This window comes from Macrobrachium nipponense, chromosome 19, assembly GCF_015104395.2.
Source record: "Macrobrachium nipponense isolate FS-2020 chromosome 19, ASM1510439v2, whole genome shotgun sequence".
In the NCBI taxonomy this organism is placed as follows: Eukaryota; Metazoa; Arthropoda; class Malacostraca; order Decapoda; family Palaemonidae; genus Macrobrachium; species Macrobrachium nipponense.
In genome coordinates this window covers 59051237-59069105 of record NC_061088.1, presented here as the reverse complement: position 1 = coordinate 59069105, position 17869 = coordinate 59051237, and the positions used below count along the sequence as shown (strand labels likewise).

Genomic DNA, 17869 nt, shown 5'->3' with positions numbered 1-17869 from the left:
AAATAGGATATATAGATATTATATATAGATATATATTATAGATATATAAATATAAAGATATCGATATATAAATATATATCGATATATATATAGATATAATATATAGATATATATATATATATATAATATATATAATATATTATATATCATATATATATATATATAATGATAAGATTATAATAATATAGATTATAATAATAATAGATAATATATATAGATATATATATATAGCTATTATATATATGATAATAATATGTATATAGATATATTATATAGATAATATTAATAATAGAAATATATATAATATATATATATAATAATAATATATATCTATAAGATATATATATAGATATGTATATAGATTAATATATATATAAATATATAATAATAGATATATTATATATAGATATATATATAATATAGAATATATATTAAAGATATATATAATATAGATATATATTATTAATAGATATATATAGATATAATAGATATAATATTAATAAGATAATATATATATATAGATATATATAATTTATCGATTCTATAATATATAATATATAATATATATAGAATATATTATATATAGAATAATATATAGGATTATATATAGATAATATACTATATAAGATTATATATATATAAAGATTATATATATATAGATATATAATTAGATATATAATATATATATATAGAATAGTAATATATAGATATATTCTAGATAATATAATAGATCTAATATATTAAATAGATAATCTATATTATATAGATATATATTATGATATATAATCTATATATAGATAATATTAAAGATATATATATATATTAGATATAATATAATAAGATAATATATATAAATAGATATATATATATATGATATTATAATATTCTAGATATATATATAGATAATATATATATGATATATATATATATACTTAGATTAGAATATTATATGTATAATATACGATTTTATTTTCTTTTTTATCATTTGTTGTTATCCATTATGGCTTGTTTATTCCGCTTAGGACCACGGCGGAGTGCCCCGCTCACCCATCCGGGTTTCTCCTCCTTGCCTGCGATAATTTTTATACGGCGGGAGCTGAGCTTCCACCTACCCGTTTTTTTTTTGTTATTTCTTCTTATCCGGCTTAACCCTCTTTTTTTTTTTTTTTCATGGGTTTACCCCCTTTTCCCGGCTTTTTGTCCTTGTAACTCCTCACCCCTGCGTAATAGCCTGGTAGCTAGTTTTGGTGAAACTCCTTACTCCGGTGCCCTTGCCCTGAAACTGATCTGACTAGTATACCAGGGTTTTACGGACTTATCTCTAACAAGGAAGAACAGGAGAGGGCTAATACCAAAAAATTTTCAACTCCGGCCATGGCAGTCTGGCAGTATTGAATACTCTCTTTACGGGCCTAGTACTGTTAGTAACTGGCGATACTACATGTATCTTTTGTTCACTTACAGGCTACCAACTGCCAGGAAACCCTGGCTGCAATGCCATGTTGGCAGGACCCCTGTGGCCACGAGGAGTCTGGCCGGACTCCACCCCCGCCCCCTGCGCCATCCTCCATGGTGACCATGGTGGAATAATGGCATCACGAAGTCCTGCCTCCAGTATGCTACGATTTGGGTGATCAGTTTTCCTTCCCCCGGCGTAAGTATATACCGAAGTACTTTTGCTTATAACTTGGTTATTCAAGCAATCCGTAATAAGAGATATAAACGTTATTTAGTTTTTGGATAATTTAATCATATAACTTTGGGCTTCGTTGGCGGGATTACAAATGACCCTCATCTTTCCATGGCTGCCCCGCCATGTGAAAAAATGATATTGGTTATGATACAATAAAGTTTCATACATACTTACCTGGCAGATAATATCATAGCTAAGACTCCGTCGTCCCCTGACAAGAAATTTGTCAAATTTCGCCCGGCACTCGCTTACAGGTTAGGTTCAGGTGATCTACCTGCCGGCCTGCCCTGGGCGGCCAGGGAACTAAGGGAACCATTGCCCGTTTTCTATCAATATTTTTCTCCTTCCTTCCACCTGTCCTCCTGCATGGATGGTTGGGTGGGCCATTAATCGTAATGATATCTTTTTGCCAGGTAAAGTATGCTTAGAAACTTTTATTGTATCCATAACAATATCATTTTTTCATACAATCAACTTACCTGTCGATGATAATACATAGCTGATTGGCACCCTTTGGTGGAGGTAAGAGACAGCTACTTATGGGAATAGACAGGTAAAACAACATTATGGCTGTAGGTATAAAATAAACCTTGGTTCCTACCTGAATAGGTTGGTTAGGACTTCATGGGTGCTGCCCAGGAGTCCTGCATCACCTCAAGAAAACTTTAGCGAAGATATATTGTCTATGGCCAAGAGTTTCTTTGTTGGGTTCTGCCGATGGGGTCTTATACCGCTTACTCTGGGCAGGAGCGCTGAAAAGGACTTTGTCAATGGTTGGCTGATTCCACTTATATGACAATACCCACCTTATTGAAGGAGCACACAACCAATCCCGACCACCTGGGATCCCTAACCACCCGGTTGTTAGTATTAAAAAATTGTTGCCGAGTTATCCCCAAACTCTTGTCACAACAACCATAATTCAAAAACCATTATTGCCACACACACAAAATAATTTCCTTATACACAAAAATTATTACTAACTTCTAAAATAATAAATCACCAAGAGTTTCCTTACTGAACAATAGTGCAACTGGCCGCCAGTGCGACGTCTGCACTTTTGTCATGAAGAAAGTCTAAAGAACATATCTAATAGAACTTGTAAGTCAATAAATTAAGGATTGGTGTTAGCTCCTTGTACCCAGTATCGTATCCGCTGACATGAAAGGAAACCTATAGAAAAAAACAATTCTCATAGGTCCACAAACACGAACATCTCTCAAGTTTAAGTGAGATGCAAAAATACTTGAGTTTGCATCTCCAAAAGAATGTCTTCTTCCCAAGATGTTCTTTAGCGCATATTTTTGTTTATGAAATGAGAGAGATGTCCGCTACTGCTCTTACTTCATGAGCCCTTTCCACCTTTAGAAGTTCGAAAAGGCCGTCGTCAGGACAGATCTTATGCGCATCTTTGTAACGACGCTTCTAACAAAGAAGCGCTAAGAGCAATTCTTGGACATTCAGTCTTGTGGGGTCTTTTAACCGCGCACCAAAGACCTTGTTGGTCAGAAGCCCCCCATCTGTTTGTTTTCTCTTGAAGAATAAAGAATTTCATAGCTCATACAGGACAAAGAGATCTTGTCGTGCCTCTCTCCCGACGAGACTCGATTAAACCTTTAAACCACATGCGAAGGTCCTAGGCCAGGGATTGCGAAGGGATTCTCGTTTTTAGCCAGAAATAAAGCTTTAAACGAGCAAATGGCCGAGTCCCCCTTAAATCCAACTTTATCCTCTAGAGCATGCAGTTCACTAACTCTTTTGCTGTGGCTAAAGCTAATAGGAACAAACATTTTCTAGTCAGTCTCGAAAAGATGCCAGATGAGGAGGTTCGAACTTATCAGAGGAAAGGAATTTTAAAACTACATCAAGGTTCCAGCTAGGAGGAGCTGGCCCCGACGACTTCGTAGTCTCAAAGGATTTTATGAGATTGTGGAGATCCTTATTCTCTGTTAGATCTAGTCCTCTATTCCTGAAGACTGCAGAAAGCATACTTCTGTAACCCTTTATTGTGGGTACCGATAGATGCGAATCTTCCCTCAAGAATAATAAGAAATCAGCGATTTCCGTCACAGAGGTAGTGGAGGAGGACAACTTCTTAGACTTACACCACCTTCTAAAGACTTCCCACTTAGACTGATATACTCGTCTAGTGGAAGCTCTGCGGGCTCTCGCAATCGCGCTTGCATCTTTGCGAGAAAACCCTCTCGTTCTGACAAGTCTTTCGATAGTCGAAAGGCAGTCAGAGCGAGAGCGGGGAGGTTTTGATGATACATCTGGAAGTGTGGTTGTTTGAGAAGATCCGTCCTTCTTGGGAGGGATCTGGGAAAATCTACTGTCCACTCCACCACCTCTGTGAACCAGTCTTGTGCTGGCCAAAAGGGGCTATCAGGTCATCCGTGTTCCTTCTGAAGCCACAAATTTCTTCAGAACTAGTCCCAGGATCTTGAACGGAGGAAAAGCGTAGACGTCTACGTGAGACCAGTCTAGTAGGAAGGCGTCTACCATCAGAGCTCTGGGATCTTCTACCACCGAACAAAATACCTCCAGTCTTTTGGAAAGGAATGTGGCGAAGAGATCCACATGGGGAGTCCCCCAAAGAGACCAGAGACTCTGACACACTTCTGAGTGGAGGGTCCACTCTGTGTGAAGGACCTGGTTCCTCCTGCTGAGCCTGTCCGCCCTTACATTTCTTACTCCCTGAATAAATCTCGTAAGCAGGGAGATATTCCTCTGGGAAGTCCAAAGCAGTAGGTCTCTTGCCAGTTCGTAAAGGAACAAGGAGTGGGTCCCTCCTTGTTTCCGAATGTAGGCCAACGCTGTGGTATTGTCCATATTTACTTGAACAACTTGGTTCAATACCAAAGATTCTAGTCTCTTTAGAGCCAGATGTACGGCAAAGAGTTCCTTGCAGTTTATGTGCCAGGACACCTGCGCTGCTTCCCAGATGCCTGACACCTCTCTTGGGCCTAAAGTTGCTCCCCCAACCTTTCTCCGACGCGTCGGAGTATAACACTAGGTTTGGTTCTGAACCTTCGCCTTTCAGATTCCCTTGTTCTCCTTCAATGGGGACAACTACCATTCCAAGTGCGGCTTTATCTCCACTGGAATGGGAAAGGCGTCTGCTAGATTTCCTGTCTTCCAACTCCAAGATCTCTTGAGAAAGAATTGAAGTGGACGAATATACAGTCTTCCTAGAGGAAAGAACTGTTCGAGCGAGAAAAGGGTTCCCAGAAGGCTTAACCATTCCCTCGCCGACGTCCGTTCTTTCCTTAAGAAGAGAGAGACTTTCTCCAAGCCTCTCGCGAGTCTCTCTTGCGAAGGAAATACTTGAAAACCCCGAGAATCCATCTGAATCCCCAGATAGACTAAGTTCTGTCTGGGGGTCAGCTGCGACTTCTCGAGGTTCACGAGTAATCCCAACGACTTGATCAAGTTCATGGTCAGAATAAGGTCCTCCAACACTGTCTTCTCTGATCTGGCCCCTGATGAGCCAGTCGTCCAGATACAGAGAGATATTCACCCTTTTTAGGTGAAGAAACCTTGCCACATTCTTCATCAGGCTTGTGAAGACCTGAGGAGCTGTGGACAGGCCGAAACACAAGGCCCTGAACTGAAAGATCCTTCCCTCCGCCATAAAACGGAGGTACTTCTTCGACGAAGGGTGAATCAGTATGTGGAAATAGGCGTCCTGGAGATCCAGAGACACCATCCAATCTCCTTGGCGTAAAGCTGAAAGGACTGAGGCCGAAGTCTCCATGGAGAACTTCTCCTTCTGAACAAATTTGTTCAGAGCACTGACGTCCAGTACTGGTCTCCAGCCCCCCGAGGCCTTTGCAACGAGAAAAAGGCGATTGTAAAACCCCGGGGAGTTTTGATCCAGTACTAGTTCTATCGCTCTCTTGTCCCACATCTGATCCACCATTAGTCGAAGAGTATCCCTCAGTACAGGATCCCTGTATTTGGCTGACAGTTCCCGCGGAGTTGACGTTAGGGGAGGACTGTCGTGGAAAGGTATACGGTATCCTTTCCTTATCATGGACAAAGATGAGGCGTCCGTGCCTATACGTGCCCAGGCTTTCGCAAATTCTAAGAGTCTGGCACCTACTGGTGTTTGGAGGAGAGAAGCATCATTTACCCTTTTTAAAGGGACGGAAGGCAGACCTACCTCTCTTCTCAGAAGCCTTCCTTCTTGAGGGTGCTCTAGAGGTAGGGCCTCCTCGAAAGGGCTGAACCGACGTACTCGGTCCTTTCTTTTCCACCGCAGTCGCAGGTCTCTTCTTCCTTGATGACTGGGTAAGAAGATCTTGAGTCGCCTTCTCAGTTAATGATCGGGAAATGTCTTTCACTAACTGAGAAGGAAACAAAAAGTCTGATAAGGGAGAGTACAACAGTGCTGCTCTTTGAGAGTGGGAGACCGCTTTAGTCAAAAAAGCACTGAAGACTGTCCTCTTCTTAAGAAGTCCCACTCCAAATAAAGAGGAGATTTCTAAAGAGCCATCTTGTACCGCCTTGTCGATACACGACAGTATACAAAGGAGAACTTCTGGGTCGAGTCCTTCTGAATCATGGGCCTTCTTGGACATCACCCCAAAGGGACTAATCTAAGAAGTTGAAAACTTCCAATACATGGAAGAGTCCCTTGAGGAGATGATCCAGTTCTGAAATGCCCCAAGTCACACGGGCAGAGTTCAATCCTTGTCTTCTCGATGTATCGACTAACGTCGAAAAGTCCGCTTCAGCCGAAGACGGAAGAGAAAGGCCCATATTCTCTCCCGTCTGATACCAAATGCCCCGTTTTCCAGCGAGTCTCGCTGGGGGCATGCAGAAGACCGTCCTGACCAGCTCCTTCTTCGAATCCATCCACGAATTCAAAGACTGAAGAGCCCTTTTCATAGAAATGGTGGGTTTCATTCTCAAAAAAGACAAAGACTTCTTCGCCTTTGCGCTCGAAAACAGAGCGCGCGGAGAAGGAGGAGCGGCAGGGGTTAAAGCGTCTCCATATTCTTCAAGAAGCAGGGCTGTCAAGACTTTGTAGCTTGACAGTCCTTCTCTTCCACGATTCTCGTCTTCTGAGTTCTCCTCCAACTCGGGGTCTAGAGGAGACTCCGTCGAAAAATCAGGACGTCTTTCCTCTGGGGGAGACAAACTCCTGATAGGAGAGGGACTAAGGGAGTGAAAATCTCTCCTCTTCAAAGTTTGAGCTTTGTGAGAAGCTTCCCGCTTGGCTGGCGCCACAAGCTTAGGCGTCTCCTCATAAAAGGATGACGCCTCGCGCTTGGATGACGCCTCTCGTCCGCCGAGCGTCCTGGCCGACGCCTCGCGCTTGGCTGACTCCTCACGTCTGGATGACGCCTCGCGCCTGGAAGACGTCTCGCACTCAACTGGCGTCCTGGCTGGCGCCTCGCGCTTAGATGATGCTTCACGTCTGGAATGAGTCCTGGCTGGAGACTCGCGTCTGGCTGATTCCATGCCTCTGTATGACGCCTCGCGCTTGGAAGACGCCTCACGTCTAGCTGGCGTCATGTCTTGCACTTCGTGTCTGGTATATATCTCTCTCGATCTCGATCTAGACAGAAAAACTTCTTCAACATGTTTGGAAGACGAAGCTTCATGTCTGAAAGACGCCTCGCGTTTGGCAGGAGAGCAAGGACGAGACTTGATCGGAAGAGAAACGTCCTTCTTACGAGGAGGATCTCTAGCCAAAACTCCCACCAATGAGGCTAGCTGTTCTTGGACAGCAAGAAGAATTTTCCTTGAAGCTTCTCCCACGTCTTCTTCAATGGGAGGAGAAGGAGAATTCGAAGGCGAGAAATCCGCTATGTCCATGTAGGGAGACGTTGACGCAACCTTCGCCTTTTTGACTGAAGAGGGAGCTTCATCTGAGAAGCGCTCCAGGCTTGAATTGAAATCAGGTTCTCTATAATGCCTTTTCAGTGGCCTGGAAAGGTCCGAATCCTTCCACCCTCGTTTAGGTGAAGGAGAGGGAGAGGAAGAGAAACACTCTCGCAGGACGCTTTTTCTACCGCGGTCCTGAGCAGCCTGAAGCGAAACAGAGCCTGCTGAAGAGACGTCTGACCGTTGGGGATTCCCCACGACCTCCTTAAGGCTTTCGACTTTCCTTCTCCTCTGGGCATGGGAGCTTGGAAGCGGTCTAGGCCTGGGAGCGTCGCAGAGACGATCAAACGCCCCCTCCACAACACTAGGAGCACTCACTTCACTAAACCCCTCACTTTCACTATCCTTATCCTTACCTTGTAAAACCGCCATTTTGGACTTCATCTTAGAGATAGTAGCCTTCAGATCGGCGATTTCAGAGGCAAATTCTGAAAGTAAAGCTTGTGAATGATTCGACACAGAGGGAGAATCAAAATCATTAAGGTTAGAGATAGGGTCAATAAAAGGCTCAATAGGCCTTGTACTCACACTCTTCAAACGTCTAACTCTATCCCTCTCTAACTTCCTCAAATAAGAAGTTAGAGTCTTCCATTCTTCTGCATTCAACCCCTCACATTCATGACAGGTATTAGTAGAAGAACATTCAAACCCCCTACATTTACGACATACAGTGTGAGGATCAACCGAAGCCTTCAGTATCCTCACCCTGCAGCCTACATTCACACACATTCTCACACTCACATTTGAGTCAGACATACTGAGAAAAATCAAAAAGCAAGTCCAAATTCAGTCCACAGTAGCGAATGCCAAAAACCATGATCCAGATACGTCACCAAAAAGCCGAGAAACGATGATCAAAAGGTTGAAATAAGAATCTAAGTCAGGAGGTAGTAACAACAATGTTGATACCACAGGCGACAGTGAAAATATGATAGAAAACGGGAATGGTTCCTAGTCCTGCCGCCCAGGGCAGGCCAGTAGATCACCTGACCTACCTGTAGCGAGTGGCGCGAAATTTGAATTTCTGTCGGGGATGACGGAGTCTTAGCTATGTATATATCTGACAGGTAAGTTGATTGTATGAAAACGCTGCATCAGCTACTCTGAGGGCCTGGGTCGGCGGGTTTGGGAAGAACGTGTCCATACATCCTGGACAAGAGTATGGCTGTCCGCCTCTTCCCAGGCGGGAAATCAACTGGATATGTCGACCCGGCAACGGCGGCTCCTTGCATCGCCGCCATTCAGCAGCAAGTGGCGCAGGCGCTGGCGGCCCAAGGCAACCCGGAGATCGTTGAAGAAGTGGCTACACTGGACCTGAATTTAGAGCCAATGGCGGTAGGTGAACCAGATAACTTGTTAGTTCAGGTAGGTTTGTTGGGGGCTCAAGGGCTTCCCTTGGGTCCGTCTGGATCTTCTTCTCCTAATTACTCTTCTACTTCTTTCCAAGGCTTTTCGGAGAGTGATGTTCCGGTCAGGTCGAAATCCACTTCAGCTATCCCTAAAGTGATAGGGAAGCGTGAGTTGAAGACCCTAGAGAAGACGTCGTCTAAGAAGACCACGTCTTCCACATCTCATAAGTCTCTGGCTCACCACCCCGGAGCAGAGAAATTGAAGTCCTCTTCGACTTCACATTCTAAAGGGTCCAGAGGCAAGTCCTCGGAGGATAAGGCCCGTGCTTCTACGGAGCCCCTTCAACGTCCACCGGAACACGTCCTAAGACTCCCATGGCTATCAGGGACCCTAGTCCCTTTGATACCGAGGCATTTACTGCAAATATAATGCAGCAAATGGGGAACTTGTCGGAAATCTAGTTAACGACAAGTTCGAACAGATGATTTCGCACATCTCCACCTCGTTCGAGGAGTCTGGTCAGTCGATCCGCAGTATTTCGGAGAGACTGACAAATCAAGAGAATTTGATGGCGGGCCTCAGGGAGAATCCCGCAGCAGTTCTCCCACAGTCAGGTATGGTAGCGCAACCCATACCAGACTATGATTCCCTTCCTCCCTTCATGGCGAATAATCCATGGAGGGTTGCAGCATATGCCCCCTTTAAAGACGGCATGTTGACCTTGCCGGATTGTGGTACTCGAAGAATTGAAGACTTCGAGTTTCACCCCGCCAACCTTCAACCACCATTTATGGGCTATACCCATCTGACAGAGACGGCAATGAGAAGGGAGGATAGGATCCCAAAAGAAACGGTAATTTATAGCCGGGATCAAGCTCAAAGGGAGTGGATCAGGAGCTTAGAAGATTGGGACTGCGTAAACACCAAACTTCAGGCTTTCAAAAGCCCCTTTACTATCTTTGTGGCAGAGGAAGAAACACCCATCCCCTTCACCACAAAGCTAGCAGAGTTGACTCTACAGGCCGCCATGAAAGACGAGCCTATGCCCCAACTTAGGGAGACGGAGCCAATATCACTTCTCCTTCCAGGGACCGAAGACCTTTGGGCAGATCTCCCGGCTACTTTCACAGTAGGGAAGCTCAAACCAGATTGTACAAAAGCACAATTTGGCGAGAGACTTCCTAAGCTTTCGGATAACCTTATCCAAGCAGAATTTGATGTTAGGACTAGGTTAGGAAGGACCTTGAATGCCCTAGTGATGACGGAGGTTGCCGCGGTGACGTACGGGACGGAACCTCTATTTAAACTTCTGGCCAAAGCACAGACACACACCGTTCAGTGTGATCTGTACGACTTTGTTATGGCAAGACGAAACTGCAGGAAACATGTACTGCAAGAGGCGACGATCCGTCATGAGCCAAATAAACTATTGCGTCTTCAATCTGGGGCGCTGACCTCTTTCCAGAGGCTGTAGTGAACAAGGTCCAGCACAAAGCAACAAGGCTTAACCAGAGCCTTAAGGTCCGCTGGGGCCTGTCATCTAAGAGGAAGCCCGAACTTACTTCCTCAGCTTCAAAGAAGCTGAAAAAGCCTAGGAAGTTCCCACCTTTCCAGGCTGCTCAGCAACAACAGGTGGTACAAGCTGTGCCAATGTCCCAGGTGGTTCAACCTTCCACTTCTAAGAACCAGTCCCAGCCAATACTACTACTGACCTCTCAGAATCAGCCTTCGACCTCGTACGCAGTATCTCTGGCCTTCAATCCAGTCTTTGAAGGTCAGGCGCTCCAAGCCTTTAATAGGTTTGGAAGAGGAAGCAGGGCCAGAGGTAAATTTCGCCAAAGAGGTGGCGGAAGAGCACCTAGCAGAGGCAAACACTTCTGGGGAGGACGTGGATCACGCCCTGCCCCAAGTCAGTGAGAACCCTCAGGTAGGAGGGAGACTGTTTCTCTATCGTCACAGATGGGGATTCAGCAATTGGGCACAAAGTATTGTGTCCAAAGGACTAGGATGGAGTTGGAACAAAGGTCCCCCTCCATCCAAGACCTTCCTTCAAAAACCAACAAAGGAATTGACAGAGTATGCACAAGAACTCCTTCAGAAAGGGGTAGTATCAAGAGTCAAACATTTAAAGTTTCAAGGGCGCTTGTTCAGCGTGCCAAAGAAAGGCTCAACCAAACGAAGAATAATCTTAGACTTGTCTCGTCTAAACTTATTCATTCGTTGCGACAAGTTCAAAATGCTGACTATCTCGCAGATGCGGACCTTACTTCCCCGTGGGGCCGTCACCACCTCTATCGATCTTACAGACGCATACTATCATATCCCAGTTGCAAGACACTTCCGCCCGTACCTAGGCTTCAGACTGGGAAACCAGGCATTCTGATGCCCTTCAGGTTGAACGTGGCCCCCAGGGTCTTCACATAGATAGCGGAATCAGTAGTTCAACAACTAAGATCCCAGGGGATAATGGTAGGTAGCGTATCTGGACGATTGGCTCGTTTGGGCAACAACCGTCGAAGAATGCCACAAAGCCACGAAGGAAGTAATACAGTTTCTGGAACATCTGGGGTTCCAAATAAACAAGACCAAGTCCAGGCTAACGCCGGAATCTCGCTTCCAATGGGACCTGAACTCCCACACACTGTCAATTCCGTTGGGCAAAAGGAAGGAAATAGCCAAAGCAACAAGGCAATTCCTCAAGTGCAAACTAAAATCAAGGAGAAACCAGGAAAGAATCCTAGGCTCTCTCCAGTTTGCGTCAGTTACAGATGTTCTGCTAAAAGCAAAGCTGAAAGATATAAACCGGGTCTGGCGCTCAAGAGCAAACAACAAATCTCGGGACAAGTTGTCAGCCATCCCGCCGATTCTCCGCAAACGACTCCGCCCCTGGGCGGAGGTCAAGAACCTGTCCAAGTCAGTCCCTCTTCAATTTCCCCCTCCGGCGTTGGTTATCCACACGGACGCTTCTCTAAGCGGGTGGGGAGGATACTCCCAATTCAGGAAAGTACAAGGGACTTGGTCACCTCAGTTCCGCCAGCTTCACATGAATGTATTAGAAGCTATGGCAGTATTCCTCACATTGAAGAGGCTTCTACCAGCCAAAAAATCCCACATCAAGCTGGTATTAGACAGTGCAGTAGTAGTACACTGCATCAACAGGGGAGGATCCAAATCAAGTCATGTGAACCATGTCATGATAGCCATTTTCTCACTAGCAGCCAAGTACAAATGGCACCTATCTTCCACTCATCTGGCGAGAGTAAGGAATGTGATAGCAGACGCCCTGTCTCGCTCAGTTCCTCTAGAATCGGAGTGGTCTCTGGACAGGCGCTCATTCCAGTGGATATGCCAAAAGATCCCAGGCCTCCAGGTTGATCTTTTCGCATCACAATCGAACCACAAGCTCCCATGCTATGTGGCCCCCAACCTGGACCCTCTGACTTATGCCACAGACGCCATGTCCATAGATTGGAATCAGTGGAAGAAGATATACATCTTTCCTCCAGTGAATCTACTATTGAAAGTCCTGAACAAGCTAAGGTCTTTCAGAGGACAAGTTGCTCTAGTAGCCCCGGACTGGCCCAAGAGCAACTGGTTCCCCCTTCTTCTGGAATTGGGTCTCCGGCCTCAACAGATTCCCAATCCCAAGCTATCTCAATCAGTAAAAATGAGGACTGTGTTCGCTTCCTCAGGAATTCTCAAAACCCTAACTTTATGGACTTCATGAAGTTCGCAGCTAAAAGAGATGCAAATATTGATCCTCAAAATAACCTTTTCTTAGAATCGGATAAAAGAGAATCAACTTTGCATCAGTATGACGCAGCAGTTAAAAAGCTAGCAAATTTCCTGAAGGAAACAGATTCTCGAACCATAACTACTAATCTGGCTATCTCCTTCTTCAGATCCTTATTTGAAAAAGGTCTAGCAGCTAGTACTATTACTACCAATAAGTCAGCTTTAAAGAAAATCTTCCAGTCTGGCTTTAAGATATACTTAATGGACTCTTATTTTTCGTCTATTCCTAAAGCTTGTGCTAGTCTCAGACCATCAGAGAGACCTAGCTCAATCTCATGGTTCTTAAATGATGTTCTCAAGCTGGCTTCAGATACTGACAACGATTCATGTAACTATATACCACTCCTAAGGAAAACATTATTTCTGCTAAGCCTGGCTTCAGGAGCCAGGATATCTGAACTGTCGGCTCTCTCCAGAGACTCTGGCCATATCGAATTTCTCCCTTCAGGAGAAGTTCTTCTATCCCCAGATCGTAGTTTTTTGGCCAAAAATGAGGATCCCTTAATGAGATGGGCTCGTTGGAAGATCCTCCCTCTTCCTCAAGACCCTTCTCTACGTCCATTGACGACCTTACGAGCCTATATGTCCAGGACATCTTCTAGGTCCTCAGGTCCCTTATTCATAAGAGAGAAAGGTGGCACTATTTCCTAAATTAGGCAACAAATCCTATACTTTATCAAACAAGCCAACCCTGATTCATTCCCTAAAGCCCACGACATCAGGGCAGTAGCCACCTAAATTAATTATTTCCAACACATGAATTTCGATGATCTAAAGAAGTATACAGGCTGGAAGTCGCCGACAGTATTCAGACGTCACTACCTGAAATCCTTAAAATCTCTTCAATTTCCGGCAGTGGCAGCGGGAAACACAGTTTCTCCTGACACTGCCTAAGTAGTTTTAGTCATATATCCAGATATCCTTTCTACCTGCCTCACTAACATTTTTCCTGTGATCCTGTTTTGAGCCTTAGCTGCCAAAAGGCTATATCATGATGTTTTCCCTTATTTTTATGCTAGGGTTACTCACAACTGTGTATAATGTATCATTCTAGTTTTAAATTATCGTAAGGTAGCATAAGTATACTGTTAAGTCCTATTACTTATTTTAAGGCTAACATAAGTTACTATAAATTAGTTTAAGTATTTATATGATAACTTTGTAACATTTATTCTAGATTATACTCATCTTATGTCTTTTCGTGTTTTCTTATTACCTCTTACTGTTACCTTTTCCCCAAGCTTGTGGCTAATTCTCTGGTACTATTTCACGAAGCGACACGGGCTGAGCCCAGAAAAGGGATTTTGACGAAGGAAAAATCTATTTCTGGGCAAGGGCCCGTGTCGCCCAGTGAAATCCCCCCCCCCTGTTTTCTCTCCCACCCTTGTGCCCAAGCTTGGTCTTCTAACTTCAAGGATGGCCACTAGAGGCGCTGGTGTTGGCGTGGAGGAGCAAGTAGTAGTAGTTGCTGGCGCGGGCTGTGTACCAGCTCTCTCTAGCAGGGGGATTTTGGTGGAGGAGAGGTCTAAATGACAAGAGGTCCGTGGTAGTGGTTTCACTCGCCCCAGTACCGTACCGACACCCTCTTTTTATTTAGGGTGAGCGAGTCAGGATACTCTGACATCCCCCTTTTTTAGTTTTCTCTGGTAATGTTAGCATTATTTACCTTAGAAATATGAACTGAAGGGATATTTCACTGGGCGACACGGGCCCTTGCCCAAAAATAGGTTTTTCCTTCGTCAAAATCCTTTTTTTACTGCATATACATATTACGACTTTAGCATATATACCTTATAATATTGAGTTTTGATTCTGGCAGTAAGTTTAGCCTATGTTAGCAGTTGCTACTGTAGCCTAGTCTCAGATTCTGATATCTAAACCTAAGAAGCTAAAAGCTTAGAATATGCCAATAAAATGTATAAATAATCAGTATGTACTCATTTCAAATAATTATTAATTAACCATTAACTATAACAAACAAACAAAATAGCTTCCATCCTTTTGTTTTTGTGCATGGTTTCGTCAACACTACCAAGTAGCGAACGATTACCAAGCAACCACTTTTACCTAGCACACAATATAGTACGTAATCATAAATTTTCATTATCTCTCTTCAACTACTGAAACTACCAAACAGTATACTAACCATTCATTTCTATTCTTTATTCTATCTTTACTTAATGGAGATACCGACAGCTATAATAAAACATATGACATTATAACAGTAGAACTCTAGAAAATAGTTGCTTTCGATGAGAGCAGTCTTTGATTAATTTTAAATTTTATGATATTTAATTCACAAATGTTTTTTTTTTCATTAAATGTATTGCATGACTAAGTTTTTTCAATTTACAGCATCCTTTCACCAATAGAATAAAAAAAATACAAGATTCTTTGTGAATCGTAAATGAAGAAGTTATCAGCTGATGAAATACAAATGGCGGTGGCTAATAGATACGTATACTTTGTTTACATTCTGGAAATGAAGGTAGGCTGCACTTATTAAAGCCTAGACCAGCCGTAAATTAAAAACCACATAACAATAATGATAGATTCTTAGATAAGTAAAACAACATTTATGTTTGCTATGGTTATTTTACAAAAATAAAAGTTTGTTGCCTTCTGTGGAAACAAATGCTGCTTTGTTGCCTTTGTTGTTAGGAAATCCAAAGAATGTGGTAGGCTTAGCCTAGTCCCTAAAGTTTGCACTTTTCCAATATAAAAACAACATAATAAAATTTTCTCAAATAAGTAAAACAACATTTGTATTGTGTGTTGTTGGGAAATCCAAAGCCAAGGCTTAGCCTAGTGTCAAACTCTAGCACATTTCTAAAACTGGCCTATACCACATGTAATTTTCAGTCCCAAAATTTAGGCCATAAAATTGTTCTTTAAATATCAAACTTACAAGCGTATGTACATTAAACAATATTTGAAGGGGTTTTTATGAAAAACAATAAAAATGCAATTAACATAGTTTTCAGCATACACCAAAACCAATCAAAGTAAGTTTTCTTAGGATTTTTTATGGTTTTCAACAATTTTTCAGATTTACACCGATTTTCGGCTTACGATAAATCTCAAAAACGGAACCCCCATCGTAAATAAGAGACTGCCTGTATATACATGCTGAAGAGAGATGTCATGGATTGTGGTAAATACAGGGGAATTAAACTAAAAGAGCATGGATTGAAAGTTTTAGAGAGAGTAATGGATGAGATATTAAGAGAGATTGTAAAGATCGGGAAACAGCAGTATGGATTCATGAGAGGAAGAGGGATGGTGGATGCCATCTTCATATTAAGGCAGCTACAGGAAGAGGTTAGAGGGAAACCAGCAGCTCTATTGAGCATTCATAGACCTAGAGAAAGCATACGATAGAATCCCAAGAGAAGTGATGTTTTGGTGTTCAAGTAAAAGGAAAGTCCAAAAAAAGTTGGTTAGGCTGGTCAAGATGATATATAAAAGAGCACACACAAAAGTGATAAAACGAGTTGGGGAAACAGAAAACTCTGAAGTCAGTGTTGGATTACATCAGGGGACAGCATTAAGCCCATTTTTGTTTGTGCTGGTCATGGATGTGTTGAGTGAAGTGATCAGGAATGAAGAGCTGTGGGAATTGTTGTATGCCGATGATCTGGTGATTACTGCTAAAAACAAGGAGGACCTACAAAGAAGGGTTGGAGAGTGGCAGGAATCTTTAGACAGGGGTGGCTTAAAGGTGAATGTAAATAAAACAGGTTTTGCTGAGCAGTAGGGAAGGTAGAGACAGAATAGTAATACAAGAAAGAAGAGGCTCGATTATAAAACAGGCAGAAAAGTTTAAATACTTAGGATATACTTCAAGCCAAAAGGGAGGATGTGAGGCTGAAGTTGACAGTAGGATAAAAGCTGCATGGGGGAAGTGGAAAGAGGTAGCTGGAGTGGTATGTGATAAGAAAATGCCAATCAAGCTAAAAGTCAAGATATATAACACAGTGATAAGACCAGTGTTAATGCATGGAGCAGAAACATGGGCTCTAAGAAGACAAGAATAAGTAAAGCTTGAGAGAACAGAGATGAGAATGCTGAGGTGGATTATGGGAAATTGCTGCTGAGATATTGGAAAAAGATGAAATAAGAAGGGCAGGCTTAGTAGAGATTACAGAGCTAATAAGAGAGTAAGGATTGAGATGGTTTGGGCCTGTGGTGAGGATGGATGATGAGGAGGGAGTGAAGAGGGCTTGGGAGGAACCTGTTAAGAGGAAGAACAAAGAGACAGAGAATTAGATGGTGAGATAAAGTGAAGGAAGATATGGAGAGAAGAGGTTTGGTGGAGGATGATGCTTTTGATAGAAGGCAGTGGAGAAAGCGCATCAAGCAACCAACCCTTAATGTAAGGATAACAGCGGGAAAGATGTATAGCATTACTCAGACATTAAAGATAAATTTTTCAGCAAACTTTGAGAGCATCAGTGGGAGAGATCTTTAACTAATGCAATAAGTACTCATACTACCCTTTGGAATAAGCATAATTTTTATATAATTTCCTCTTAAGAAATCATGGTGAAAACCCATATGAAATTCTGCTAAACTCAATTGGCTATGGTATCTTTAATGTGATCTGAACACAACAGCATTTTCAGCGGAGTGGGGCTCAGAATTACAGTTATCTGGAAAAATAAATATTAACAGAAGTATGTACTTTATCCATGTAAGAATCACTGTTTTCCATTAGTATATCTAAATAAGGGATAAACAATAAAATTAATAAAAATGAAAAATGTATGATTTCAACTTGGCCCACCAGGCATTTCATTGCATTGTACTTGGTTTTCAAGTTACTGTACAATTACCATTGTCTTTGGCAAAAGTGGAACTACTTGCTACTAAGTAACTTGCATAAAAATCTTGTGTAGTTTAATTGAGTCACTGCACTTGCATAGTACTTTGAACTTTATTATTATCATGGTAAAGATATGCCCTTCTCCATAAACTGCTAAGCCCAGTATATAAATGATGCCAGTCTGGTTATTAAGATGGGATGAGGGTCAGTATTTATTACAAATCAGCTGATTACATAGTGCATTCACCAATAAATTTTAAGTTTCAGATTAAATAAACTACCAGTCATGCACCTTGCCAGTCTTATACCTG

At 42.6% G+C, this 17869-nt stretch overlaps 1 protein-coding gene across 1 annotated transcript in view; it reads right to left on the bottom strand.

Annotated features, from left to right (window-relative positions):
* LOC135211839 (nudC domain-containing protein 1-like) overlaps nucleotides 1-17869 on the bottom strand; it is a 285976-nt gene that overhangs the window by 190928 nt on the left and 77179 nt on the right. The gene's annotated exons all lie outside the window — the stretch shown is intronic.